Consider the following 15,274-nt stretch of genomic DNA (forward strand, 5'->3'; position numbering starts at 1 on the left):
TGGTTTTCAGCCCCATCCCACCAAAATATGTCCCAGGTAGCCGAGGTGGACTATCAGATGGTGCTTGTCTGCTCGTGAGGAAGGTAAAATAAAAATGCCGAGCACTGCGGGTCACTTTTAAGCCGCGTCAGCGGGACGTTCAGCAGCACATTCATCACCGAAAGATTGGACAAAGACGGACTCCATCTTTTCCTGCTTTCAGCAACTCACTTTCTTTCGCTTAATCGATCATTTCATCTTTGAGGGAGGAGAAAATGATGGAACATTTCTTCTCGGGTCGTTTTATTTCATAAACGTCTGTCGGAGTTGCCGAACAGTGCTTGGAAATTGCGCAATTGTAGAAAAATAACAACAACTTTTGTCTTTTGGGGGCTTCATTATTGATATTTGGGTCTTGCACCCCAGGGGAAGATGACAGTTAATCCTGTGTTTGGGCTGCTAATTACTCATATTCCCCTTCCTTCCTTCCATATTCACCATTAATTGCACCCACTTGATTAATTAGCGCACATGATGGCAAATCTCTGGAGTTTGGCAGAAAAAACACACAAAAAAAGCAGCTGCATTGTGAGATCAGCGCCACAAATAACCACATTTCAACCTTTTTCATGAAGGTTCAGAGAGAGTTGAATATGAAATAAGATAAGGATGAAGAAATGACTTTTGGTGTCACACGATGGAAAAGGAAGCTCGTCCACAACCTGGATGGCCCTCGGAAGTTGATTGACTGACATTCGAATCACATGAAACTGCAAGCCTGACTAGTCAGGTTCCTGAGTTGGTTCACGTAGAAATGAAAATGTGACGTAATGTCAATGTAGATATGCTAGGAGGTTATATATGCTCCAAGAAAAAAATGCATCTCAGGCTGTCAAACAGGTGAATGAGCCTATTATTAATATCAACTTCACTCTTTTTTCCCCATTTTTACTGTTTCTGTAAATTTTCCAAATATTTCAACTGTAATATTACGACTTTATTCCCAATTTTCCCCAACATAATTTCCCTAAAAACGACAACAATATTTTTCTTCCTAAAATTACAAGCTTATTCTTGTAAAAATTCTACTTTTTTTGTTGTTAGAATCCAACTTTTTTCTCTTAATATTTTGACTTTATTCTCATAAGCTTTTCAAGTTTTTTTTCCATGTCTGATGTTGTTTTGTTTTTTTTACTTTTCCAGCTATTTCAACTACATTTTCTTCTCATAATTATGACTTTATTGCCATAAAATTTTGGACTTTATTCTCGTAACATTAGAACTTTTTAATTTTCCTAAAATTAATAAATACGTTTTTTTTCAATATTTCGGCTTAATGCTACTAAAATGACGTTATTTTTCTTCATAATATTAATATTGCCGTTGTTTTTTTTAAAGTTTGTAATATTTCAACTTGCTTTTCAAATAATCTTCACAATTTTTGTAGTCGTAATATGACTTTATTATCATAATATTTGGATTTTATTCCCGTAGTATTCTAACTCAACCTAATTTTCCCAAAATGACGTCTTTTGTTTGTTTCTCATAATATTTATGATCAACTTTTCCTCGTAATATTACAAGTTTAGTCTTGTGAAATTGTAACTTACTTTTATCTTCAGAATAAAAATGTTTTTCTCTTATTATTTTTGACTTTATTCTCCTAAAATTAAAGCTGTTTTTTCCATTTCTGCTGTTTTTATTTTCCAACTATTTCAACTCTCTTTTTGTCAATTTTCTTTCCATATTTATGTCTTTATTGCAATAAAATTTGTAATTTACATTTGTAACATTTTCCACAACCTAATTTTCCCTTTTCCCTTTCCCAACTTTATTTGTTGTTTTGTTTGTTCTTCATGATACTAAAAATACATAACCTTCTTTTATATTTCACCTTTATGCGACTAAAATGACATCGTTTTTCCTGATAACATTCCAACGTTACTTTTATAAAAATGATTGCTTATTTTTCCCATTCCCGGGTTTCTTGTTAAATGCCATTTTTAGAATGTGTCGTCCACCAATCACAAAATAGCCGCGAGCCGCAAATGGCCCCCGGGCCACACTTTGGAGACCCCGCTGGGCTAGTTGCTGTGGAAAAAGAAAAAGGCTCAAAATGACAGGTCCCACGTCTGTAGCTGACTGACGGATGGCTGACAAAGCTCCGGTCTTTATTTTAAGATGTGTAGCAAAGCCTGCTTTTTTTTACAAAGTGGTGGTTGTCCTGTATATACGGGGTGGGCTAATCCAGTTAGGGGCGGGGCAGAGGTGGTGAGGAAGTCACGTTTGTACAATCGGAGACTCTCACACACACACACACACGCACACACACACACACACAGTCCAAATATTGTCTTAGCACTCCATCCTGTTGTCCCGATGATGAAGAGTGTTTGCCTGGACCACCTGGATGGAAGGAGGCCGAGCGCTGGAAGCGTTTGGGCAGGGACCAACGCTCTGGAGCGGAACCTCTCACCAATCCATCAGCAGCCGTAACGAGCTCATTCAGCGCCTCGCCAGCCGTTATCATCATCTCTCAGTCGCCCAATGAGACGAGCTTTGCCATTTCATCAAAAAGCTTTCGCAGTTTGCCCGTGCGCTGTTTGACAACACGACCAAATATGGACTTCCTCGAGACGTCCAAAGCCGTGCCTTACAAAACGACACGTCCAAAAGCCCGGTCGGAAAACCAAGCTAAGCTCAAAGAGAATAAAAGAGAGGCCTGAAAAGTTGAGGAGTGCGTGGCGAGATAATCATCAAAGTGCAGGAATTTAATCAAACCAGGCGCAAAGGCGGGAAAGTTTCAGACGGAACAGAAGCAAGCGCGTCAGCAGACGGAGACCTAAAGTAAGAATTGGGGCTAATGACTTCACTTTGTGGGGAGCAGCTCATAAAATAGACGCTCTAAAGTTATTTTCCAATAATGATGCATTCCAAATCTAAACTTTGCGGGTTTACTTTTGCTGTGTGGTAGCGAAACAAGGTTTTAGGATCGAGTATTGTGCAGCCGTACCAGGAACTATCCCACGTCAACTACAACTCAACCACTGCCATTTATTGGATGTCTTAAGTATCGTATTGTCTATTCCACAGCTCTCAAGTGTGTCATGCATTTGAAAAAAAACACACACTATACTGTACCTTTTATTCACACCTGTTGTAGGGCGGGATCATCTACGTGCCCAAATATGGGCATGGAAATGGATACTGAATGCGGTGTACACGCGGTTTTACGACAGTACTGTAGTGGAGCCGCCAAATGATGAAAAAAATTAATCAGATTAATCACGGTTTTTAAATTAATTCATCATGATTAATCACCATTACCGACTATGTGTGAAAGATGCCCATTTTTACTGTATTTCATGAAAAGAAAGATAAAAGACAGACAGGATGATACAGTATATGTTTGTACGTATTAGAAGCTCCAAATGAACTGAATATGTCAATCAAGCTAAAAGATACCACACAAGTCTAAAATCTATTTGTCTAACACTAGCCTTTTTAATAGTAGCAGAACATTTGAATCACACTTTAAACCGCGTTATTATGAGCAATGGAGTGTTGCATTCAAAGATGTCATACTTAAATTCAGCAAATTGTACTTCCGAATTAAGATGAGTATAGCCTCTTCATGTTTTTCTTTACCTTCCTGTTTATTTAGACTCACGCACACACACATTACAAAGACGTTTCTGTGACGTTCGGAGTGTCCCTGAATGCATCTCACGTTCTTGTAATGACAACGAGGAAGTGTGAGTTGGAGTTATAAGCACTAAGCATATGGCGTTGTGTGGGACGTCATCACAGAGAGGCGTGCTCGCGCTGGTGCGGATGCGTTAATTGCGCTGTAAAATGTAATGTGATTAATGAAATAAATGAGTTACCGCCGTTAACGCGTTGTTCTTGACAGCCCTAGTATAGACACACTACATTTACAGTATAGCTCAACCTGTGCACGCTTGTCGCTCAATGCTTGTTGCTTGTGGGGCAAGGCGAGCCCATATGCATGCTCTCGCATGTTCACTGGTCAAAATGCGTGCCACTCTCTGGGAGGGGAGGGCACTGTACGGACCATGGTCTAGTGGTTAGCATGTTGGCAACACAGTTCTCCCCGTGTGTGTGTGGGTTTTCTCCGGGTACTCCAGTTTCCCCCCACATTCCAAAAACATGCATGTTAGGTTAACTGGTGACTCTAAGTTGTCCATAGGAATGAATGTGAGTGTGATTGGTTGTTTGTCTATATGTGCCCTGCCATTGGCTGGCGACCAGTCCAGGGTGTACCCCGCCTCTCGCCCGAAGTCAGCCGGGATAGGCTCCAGCATTCCCGCGACCCGTGTGAGGATAAGCGGCATAGAAGATGGATGGATGGATTCCCGCCAAGTCCCAAAGGCTGACTGGTCGATCGCGATCGACGTGTAGACGACCTTTGCTGGATGCTAACCTCTTAACACCACAGCACACCACCTGGTACTCTCTGCAGTTGAATCACGAGACACTCCAGGCCGTTATGTAGGGGAAGTATGGCAATTATGGATTTTTAGTATTAAATAAAATAATTAAATTGAATCACGCCACATATATAATGTATATTTTGCTAGCGAGGTGATCGAAGAACCTCCCGACGGATCGATTCACAAATTCTCTTTCAATCGGCCATCGCCTCCCCTCCCTCACCTCCACTTTTAATTTTTTCCGCGGCCCTCGAGCCTGCGAGAAGAAACGCAATCTATTTGATCTACGCAGGCCGAGACGCGGGCTCCCAATCTCTATCTCGCTTTCTCCCTCCTCCTCCTCCTCCTCTCGCCGATGGAGATAAATCAGCATTTCAAATGCAACGTGTCGTGCTATCATTTGAAGATGAACATACGATACATCACTTTTTGTTCCCGCTCATTGAGGCTTTGGGAAGGCTAATTGTGGAAGATGTAACAACATAAAGACTTGCCTTTTACGGCCTCTGGAGGTTGTGTACACTGGCGACCTACTGTATACACACACACACACACACACACAAACACACGCACATGCACGGGCTGAGGTGTCATTGCCATTGCGTTCCCATGGCAACAAGCCCACTGAAGGCAAAAGTAGGATGGCGGCCTCGCTACAAGACAGCCATTTAATCACTGACCTCCACCTGGTCGTGCACATTGGCTCCCAGTACAGATTGGGCATCATGAGTGTAAATGAAGGTTAACGAGCGCCCCGGCAGGACCACAATTTCATTCCGGGGGAAAAAAACCCCATCAAGAAATACGTTAGCTCACGCTTACTTTCAACAGATATCATGACTGTGATCGCCTTCCTCCTCGTTTACCTCAAACGTCTGCCAAACAAAACAACAGCGAGGAGAGCCTTAAATTCCACTTTCATCCAGTTCACACCGGCGGGGTGGCGGCGTCATGGGGGCCCACAGCTTTGGGGCTTTGGGGCGTGCCCGGCCCGGCTCATCCAAGAAGAACAAGGCTAACGGTGACAGGTTAGCAGGTCTTAATCAGTCCAGAGATGGGAAAAGAAAAGAGAAGCTTCTCCAAAAAACATGCCTCAGAGACCTGGGGGGGGGTCAACCTTTCCCATGCAGTGGAACGCCGCTTTTTGTTATTCATTTCTTCCAAAAGGTCCAACAAAAAACAAAAACCGAGGCAATTTTCCCCCGTAGGAAGCCATGTAAGTCCAATTAAACCCAAATATACGAACAAAAAAGACATCTTATGGAGAATAATAATGAGTTCTTGTCCAAAGTGCGGCCTGGCGGCCATTTGCAGCCGGCGGCAGTTTCTGGGGTTTTTTTGGCCCGCAGCACATTCTAAAAATGTAACAAGAAACCTAAAAAAAACCCAAAAAACTAGTGTCCTCTCGCTTTATCGCGGTTCACCTTCCGAGCATTCGCTGTTTTGCGGACTTTTTATATAGTGCTTTTTTTTTAATTACGTCGTATGAAAGCTGTTACAGGCCGAGCCTGGCCCTTTAAGAAGAACTGCATCGTGGGAAGTTGACTGTCTTCCTCAGTGTCTCTCTTCCCTCTCGCACCTGTATGCACCAGCCATTGTATTCTGCATCCTGATTGGCCGGAGACCACTGTCAATCAATCTTCTTCCTGCCGCTGCCTTGTCTCCTGTGTCATCGCTAGCTCGCGTGCTTGCTAGCTTGTAATTGAATCTTCGGTTGGAAGTAGGAGGACTGCAACAGGAGGATTACGGCAGCAATGTTTTAACAAGGACACAAAAACGCTACAGTACAGCGGAACGGCGCCAGGACGAAAAGGGGCGGTCACGGGAGTGAAATACACACGAGTCCCTTAATCATTGATTGTGTCCGACCTGTAGGTTGATCATTCAAATTCAATCAAAGGTTTGAACTTTTTTGAGTGTTTAAACACGAGAGAAGGTGAGAAAATGTTCATGCCTGACAGAGAAAAGTGTATCAAGTGTATGTTGAGGGGTTTTACAGCCTTAAAGCATACATAATCGTTGTAAACAAAACGAAGTTGGCTACTTCGTGGATTTCACTTATTGTGGGCTGTTTTGGGACCCCGTGCCCTGTGATACACGAGGGAACACTGTACAGCAAAAAATAATTAGCACTGATTTTACAAGAATATCGTCGAAATATTCAGAAAAAAGGAAAAGGTGTCATTTTACAAGAAAAACAAAAATAACATAATTTTAGTATCACAAAGTTGAAATATTAAAGACAGTTTTTTTTAAGTTGTAATTTTAAATAATAAAAATTATTAAAAAAATAGTAATAATAATTTTTTTTTAACTAAGTTGCTGAAACAATTATAATATTACGAGAATATAAGTCGAGATATTGTGGGAATAAAGTCATAAAGACAAAGAATATTTACAATAAGAAAGTTAAATGATGTCCGATATTGGCTTTTTTGCCGATATGCCGATTGTCCAACTCTCAATTTCAGCCGATGCCGATGCCGATGCCGATGCCGATGCCGATGCGTGTAACGTGACGTATCTCCTGTGGTGGAATTAGCTCATACAGTGTCTGCTGTGAAGCTAATGGATACTGCATCAGCGATTAGCTTCTTGGCTGTAAACAACATCGTAGAACATCTGAGAAACGCTTGCAATGAGGCTTAGGCTGTGACTTTGGTTTTCAAAGTCAACAGAGTAGCCGTTTACATTTTTTTGATCATCCAAAAGTCCAGGGAAGAAAATCAAGTGTCATCATTTTCATGCAGGCCGAGCACTCGTCGTGCAGCAGCACGATGTACCGTATTTGTTTCCACGCCGCACTGCCAATTGCATGTGCACGGCAATTCCGGGCCGAAATGAACATATATCAGGTTTGAACGAAATTTCATCTACAGATGGATGTTCAAGTGAATTTATATCCAAGAAACCTTGTATCTTGTCCTGAAGCTCCGATCCATGAGTTTGAAAGGCTTCAAGTTGGACTTAACATTCAAGCAGTCGTATGAATCGAGGTGATCCAACACTCTGATACGGAATTGAAGAGGAAGTAATCTACCTAACAAAGATGTCCACGAATGAAAAGACACTCGATATCATGTGAAAAAGCAGAATTTTCACGGACGTCCCCACGGACTGTCCTAATTTTAATATTCCCGGAAGTGAGGATAGAAAATGGTTGGATGGAAGGAGCGAGCTAGCTTGCTTAGCCACTCACGGTTGTTTACACGCTTGAGAGGCGGTTTGATGAGATCATCATTTGCGCGCCGGAAAATGCGGGAGGCCATAGACCTACACTCTGTAGAGCGTTATGTTTGTTATCCGATTTCATTATTGGGAACAATCCTGATACCGATATTGCCCGATATTACATTTTTATGCCAATATCGGGACGATAATATTGGACATGCCTGAATTATACAAGTATAATAATTCTGAATTAATAATTGATTGATTAAGAATGATTAATGATCTTAATGATTAATTAAGAATTATATATATATATATATATATGATATAATTTTTTTTTTTGTTTAGAGTAAAGTCAAAATATTCCAAGGGGAAAAAAAACTGTATTCTAACAAAATAATATTTGTTAGAAGCCACAAGAAATAAAGTTGTAATTTATGGAAATTTAGGTTGCGGAACAAGTTATAATGTTATGGGAATAAAGTCAACCCTTCATGGGAATAAAGTCGTAATTACAAGAAGAAAATTGAAATAGTTGTAAAATATATAAAACAATAACAGCAGAAATGGAAAACAAAAAAAACCACCAGGAATTTTATGAGAATAAAGCAAAAAAAATGAAGACAAAAAAGTCGTATACCAACAAGAAAAAAGGTATACAAGAATTAACTGGTCATTTTAGGAGGAAAAATAACGAAGAATAAGTTAAAATAAATAAGTTACTGGCATAGAGTGGAAATATTAAAGATAAAATATGTTTTAAAAAAGTTGTAATATTACGAGAAACAAACACATTTTCATTTTTTGGAATATTAGACTGGGGGAGAGGTTAGAATATTATGAAATAAAGTCAAAATATTATGAAATAAAGTCCTAATATTACAAAAAGAAACTGTGCAAAGTTGATTGAAGAAGAAAGCTGAAATATTTGGAAAATTAATACATTAATTAAGGGCAGAGGTAGAAAAAAAAACAAGAATAAAGTCAAAATATGAAAAAGTCGTATTCTAATGAGAAAAAAGTCCAAATGTTCCGAGAATAAAGTGGAAACGCAGGATTACCAGACTATCGTGCTATCTTAGCCTTTTTGCTAACGAGCCAACATCTGTGGCTGACTGATGGACGCTTGGCTTGGTGTTAAGATGTGCAGCGAAGCCTGCTGTCTTACAAAGCTGTCCTCTGTGAAGTGGTCTCACTTCCCAAACCGGCACCAAGGAACTTGATGCTCACCATGCTTCTTCTTCTTCTTCAGTCTTCTTGATGTTTGTTTGGTGTCCCTCAGCTAGCATCACCACCACCATAACCTTACAGTCAATTACGAGCTAACAGTTGCATTAACGACACACAAACCTCTTACGTTACCTTATAAAATGCACATATCACCTTTTTTCTACACACGCCTGATCCTCACCCTCAGCTGAATACATAAGATGCTTCATTAGTCCACGGGGGGCCGTGCGCTAGAAGAGCACTCTATTAACTGCAGCCTCTTATCAATAAGTAGCCCATTTCATTGAAACATTTAGAGGATCAGCGGCGTTCATTAAACTCACATTTACATGAACTTCCTGCATAGTAATAGGATAACTGTATGTTTAAGCTACATGATGAGGCTAATTGTATGTTTACGCTACATAATGAGGCTAATATTATGTTTAACGCTACGTCCTGCATAGTAATACACGATGCGATTAGGCTAACTCTATGTTTACGAGACATGATGAGGCTAATTGTATGTTTAACGCTACGTCCTGCATAGTAATACACTATGCGATGAGGCTAACTGTATGTTTACGCTACGTAATGAGGCTAATTGCATGTTTCGCTACGTCCGGCATAGTAATACACGATGCGATTAGGCTAACTGTATGTTTACACAACATGATGAGGTTAATTGTATGTTTACGCTACTTCTTGCATAGCAATACACTATAGGATGAGGTTAACTGTATGTTTACGCTACGTAATGAGGCTAATTGCATGTTTACGCTACGTCCGGCATAGTAATACACGATGCGATTAGGCTAACTGTATGTTTACGCGACATGATGAGGCTAATTGTATGTTTACACTACTTCTTGCATAGCAATACACCATAGGATGAGGCTAACTGTATGTTTACGCTACGTGATGAGGCTAATTGTCAGTTTCCACTACTTCCTGTGTCGTAATACGGTATGCGATGAGGCATTTTACGTTTCTGCCACTTCCTGTGTAGTAATACACTACATGATGAGGCTAATTGTCAGTTTACACTACTTCATATGTAGTAATACGCTACATGATGAGGCAAATTTTATGTTTTTGCTACTTACTGTGTAGTAATACACTACATGATAAGGCTAATTGCACTGTATGTTTGCGCTACTTCCTGTGTTGTAATATGCTACACGATTAGGCTAACTGCATGTTTAGGCTATGCGATGATGCTAATTGTATATTTACGCTACTTTCTACGTAGTAATACACTCCATGATGGGGCTAATTGCATGTTCACACTGCTTCCTACGTAGTACTGCAATACGTCTGTAGCTGATGGGGAGTTGGCAGGGCTTTATTTTAGAATGTGTAGAGAAGCCTGTGTTTTTGCGTATACATGGGGCGGGCCTACAGGTCAGGTCAGGTCGGAGGTGGTATCACGTCCATGAGGAAGGAGCTTTTTCCTTCACGATGCCATGAAAAGACGCAACTTGAAAAAGCGCGCGTTTGAGCCCCTCGTCCCTCCAAACCAGCGAGGAAGATCACGTTTGGTGCTCATAAACACATAAACTGATTATGTAGACATATATTACTGATAGACATCATGAAAAAGCACACTTTGCCTCGTCTGGGAGCTTGCAGAACAAACTCCTGATTGACGAGTGAGGGATGCTGCCCATGTTGAAAGTGGATGAGCGGGCAAGAGAAAAGGAAACGAGGAGAGAGGACACGAGGACAAAAGTTGAGGACTGGACGGCGAGGTCACGGCTCCGAGGACGCGTGCGAGAGTCAAGTGTAGCTGCGGGGACGCTCGCCCGCGTGCCTGCTTTGCACTAAAAAGGACGCCACTGCGGTGTGTGTCACTCACAGGAGGCCGCGCTAAAGTGGCGTAACGAATGACCCCGCAGGCAAGAGCGAAATGACACTTTTTCTAATGCGTTGTGCGTGTGTGCGTGTGTGTGCGTGTGTGTGTGCGTGCGTGTGTGTGTGTGTGTGCGTGTGTGTGTGTGCGTTGGCATTTTTAGCAGACGAGCTGCTCCTCCAAGGCAATTAGAGAAGCTGCAGAGTGTTTGTTTCCAGCGCACGCCAGTATTCTACTTCCAGCACACGATACCACACACAAACACACACACGCACAAACACACGCACACGCTACGCAAGGACACACAGGCGTGGTGTAGATAAGGCTGACAAGGACCATACGGCTAACGCTAACAGGAGATAAACACGCACATGACTGCGATTGTGTACTGTCCACATGATGATCTTGGAAACCAAATAGACATGAACTCATTCATGAATAAAAGCAGGGGTGTCCAAAGGTTGTCCCAGCGAGGGCCACATTGTGAAAAATGTGAAAAATGAAAGGATGCAACTTTGCCACTTTGATATTTTCTAAAGAAATGCCAAAAAGTGAAATATATGTCTAGAAAAAAGTGCTTCCGGGCTTTGTCGTAGAGGTGATGAAGCCGATTATTCATATCAAATTCACTCTTTTCCCTTCCCTTTTCCCCCATTTTTGCTGTTGTTTTTTTTATGAAAATGTTCCAAATATTTCAAGTTTCTTCTGCAATAATCTGTCAATTTTCTTTTCGTAATATTATGACTTTTTTCCCACAATGTTAGCACTTTTCCCCCAATCTAATTTTCCAATGGTTAAAATTTCTTTGTGTCTCATAACGTTGTGACCTAAAAACGTCTTTTTCTTTAATATTTCAACTCTACGCTACTAAATTTTCCCTCAGGATGCGACGTTATCATCATACATTTGTCTTGTTAGAATAACTTTTTTGTCTTTTTGTTTTTATTTTATTCTCGGAGAATTACAGCTTTTTTTTCCCGATTTCTGGTGTTTGTGTTTTTAATATTTTACTACTATTTCAACTTTGAAATTATGACTTTATTCACATAATATTTTGACTTTATGTCTTTAATAGTTTAACTTTTTCCCCAACCTAATTTTCCAAACATTGCTAATTTATTCACTGTTTTGTTTGCTTCTTATAATATTACAACTGTCAAAAAATTATATATTTTTTACATTAGTGACATTATTTTTCCTCATAATATTACAATATTATTCTCAGAAAATAGCATATTTTTTCTTATTAGAATGCATTTTTTTTCTCTTAATATTGTGACTTGGTTCTCGTAAAATTACAGCAATTTTTTTTTTCATTTCTGGTGTTTTTTTTATTATTATTTTACAACTATTTCATCTTTGTTCGTGTCATTTTTATCTGGTAATTATGACTTTATTCCCATATTATTATGCCCGTAATATAACTTTTTCCCCCAACTTAATATTCCAAAAAGTGCAACTTCATTCATTGTTTTGTTTGTTTGCCGTAACATTACAAGTGCAAAAGAGCATTTTTCTTGAATCTTTCAACTCCACGCTACTAAAATGACATGATTTTTCCTCATCATACGACCTTATTGTCATACAATTGTGACCTTTTTTCTGGTTAGAATGCAACTATTCTCTCTTAATATTTTGACTTTATACTCGCCAAAGTACAGATGTTTTTTTTATTCCTGGTGTTTTTTTCATTTTCAACTATTTCAATTTTATTCTTGTAAATTTTATTCTGGCAATTCTGACTTTATTCCCATAATATTTACACTTTATGCCAATAATATTGTAACCTTTTCCTCAACCTAATATTTAAAAAGGCATACTTTATTCCCTGTTTGCTTTATTTCTCATAATATTACTCCTGTAAAAAAAAATATTTTTCTTTCATATTTCAACTTTATGCAACTAAAATGATGTTATTTTTCCTCATATTATGAGTTTATTCTCGTAAAATTGTGACTTTTTTCTGTAAGAATACAACTTTTATCTTTAATATTTTGATTTTATTCTTTAAAAATTAAAGCAGCTTTTTCCTTTTCGCTGGGTTTTTTTCCCAACTATTTCAACTTTGTCCTTGTAAATCTTTTTCTCGTAATTATGACTTTATGTATTTTGACTTGTGTACTTACTTTACTTAGTATCATTTTTTCCGCAACCTCATTTTGAAAAAATACCAGCTTTATTCATTGTTTTGTTATTTTTCACAACATTCTAACTTGAAATAAGTCATGTCTTTTTTCTTTAATATTTTAGCTTTATGCTACTAAAATGATGTTATTTTTCCTCATAATATGAGTTTATTCTGTGACTTTATTATTGTGACTTTTTTCTGTAAGAATACAACTTTTATCTTTAATATTTGGATTTTATTCTTAAAAAATTAAAGCAGCGTTTTCCTTTTCTGCTGTTTTTTTTTTCCCAACTATTTCAACTTTGTCCTGGTAAATCTTTTTTCTCGTAATTATGACTTTATTCCCACAGTATTTTGACTTTAGTCTCATAAAATTATAATTTTATTCCGCAACCTCATTTTGAAAAAATACCAGCTTTATTCATTGTTTTGTTATTTTTCATAACATTCTAACTTGAAAAAAGTCATGTCTTTTTTCTTTAATATTTCAGCTTTATGCTGCTAAAATGATGTTGATTTCCTCATAATATTACAACATTATTCTTGTAAAATTACAACTTTTTTTTTCATATTTTTACTGTATTCTTAAAGAATTACTGCTGATTTTATTGTCATTTTTTCTGTTAGTTTTCCTGTTATATTTTTTAAATGTGTCGTGAGGCCACAAAAAAACAGCCACGAGGTGCAAATGTCCCCCGGGCCCCTGTTCTAAATGAACGTTGTTGCCAGCAGGCAGGGGGCAGCACAGACATGGCCCTGGGCCCGTCCTCCCAGGGCCACCTGTAGCAATGCTGAAAACAACAGTAAAGAAAGCGTCCCTCCTGGCCGTGTTCTCTGAGGAAATCATGAGGGATGAGCTAAAAAAACAGCTACAAAAAAACCAATAACACGCGCCGATAAGTTTCCTCAGGCAGCTTTCAGGGTCGCATCTCCCTGTGGGTCCTCGAATTAGACGCGTCTCCGTAGTCAGCGACTTGTGCGGGCTCCGTGATGCAAATAGACCCGCTGGCCTCCAAGTGCTGCACTCGCTAATAGCGAGCGCCAAGGGCACGGTGACACGCGACGCTGTACTTGGTGTCGGGCAAATTCGACAGGAAAATACAACACGCTCCATCCTCAAGTGAATAGTGACCACATGTTGGATAGTTTGGACATTACAGCCCATCCCGGGACAATAAGTAGGCTGTGCGCCAACAAAGTTTCCAGCAAAGGGTGTGAACACACGACTCTTCTTAGTTTTAGTAAATTTGCCAAAAATTATATATACATATACAGTACGTATATATATATTATTATATACTGTATATTATATATATATTTTTGCTTGTCCATTCAGGGGTATCATGTGTAAAATTTTGAACAAAAGAATGATTTTAATCCATTTTGGAATAAAGCTGTATCAGGGGTGTCCAAAATGCGGCCCAGGGGCCATTTGCGGTACTGTGGTTGTTGTTTTTTTTGGTCCGCGGCACATTCTAATCTAACAAAAAAAAACAAAAAAAGATCAACAACAACAAAAATGGAAAAAATCTGCAATGATTTTATAAGAATAAAGTGAAATGATTAAGAGAAAAAAAATGTATGACAGAAAATACACGTATTTTAGTAGCATATAGTTTTAATATAAAAGAAAAGACAAAACACAACGAATGAAGTTGTACGCTTTGGAAAATGAAGTTGCAAAAAAAGTTTTAATGTTATGAGAAAAAAGTCTAAATATTTTGGGAATGAAGGCATAATTGCGTGAAGAAAACTTACAAGTTGAAATAGTTTGAAAATTTTAACGACAACAGCAGAAATGAAAAAAACGGCTGTAATTTGACGAGAATAAAGTCAAGAGAAAAGAAGAGGAAAAAAGGAATATTCTAGTGAGCAAAAAAGGCGCAATTTTAAGAGAATAAACTTGTACTATTAGGAGGAAAAATGTCATTTTAGTGGCATAGAGATGAAATATTAAAGACAAAAATATGTTGTTTTTTTAAAGTTGTAAAATTCTGAGAAACAAACTAAACCAAATAAAGTTGTCATTTTTAGGTTGGGGTAAAAGTTCTGATATTACAAGCATAAAGGCAAAATAAGGTCGTAAAATCCAGCTTCTTTCAACTAAACTTTTAAGTGGGTTCAGAAAACTTGGAGAAAGCAACACATGCTTTTATCACATCAAGGCTGGGCTGTTGTACTTCACTGCACGTGGGCCTCGACCACTTCTCCCTTCCTCGCCTCCAGGGGGTGCGGAATGCCTCAGCCCGGCTATTGACTGGGACTAAACGCCGGGACGGCATAACCACTGGCTCCGAGTAAAACAAAGGGTCCATTTTAAAATGCTACTATTGGTTTTGAAATGCTTGCATGGACTGGCCCCACTGTACCTGTCTTAGCTCCTGCAGCCCTACTCCCCAGGCAGGGCACTGAGGTCTGCAGACAAACTGCTCCTGTCTGCGCCCCACTCTGGACTTACTAGTATACAAGTAGTAGAGCGGA

The 15,274-nt window shown here is 39.2% G+C and overlaps 1 protein-coding gene across 2 annotated transcripts in view; it reads right to left on the minus strand.

Moving 5' to 3' along the window:
• The window catches only part of fstl4 (follistatin-like 4), a 176,199-nt gene that overhangs the window by 59,845 nt on the left and 101,080 nt on the right, over positions 1-15,274 (minus strand). The gene's annotated exons all lie outside the window — the stretch shown is intronic.

This window comes from Dunckerocampus dactyliophorus, chromosome 16, assembly GCF_027744805.1.
Source record: "Dunckerocampus dactyliophorus isolate RoL2022-P2 chromosome 16, RoL_Ddac_1.1, whole genome shotgun sequence".
Classification (NCBI taxonomy): domain Eukaryota; kingdom Metazoa; phylum Chordata; class Actinopteri; order Syngnathiformes; family Syngnathidae; genus Dunckerocampus; species Dunckerocampus dactyliophorus.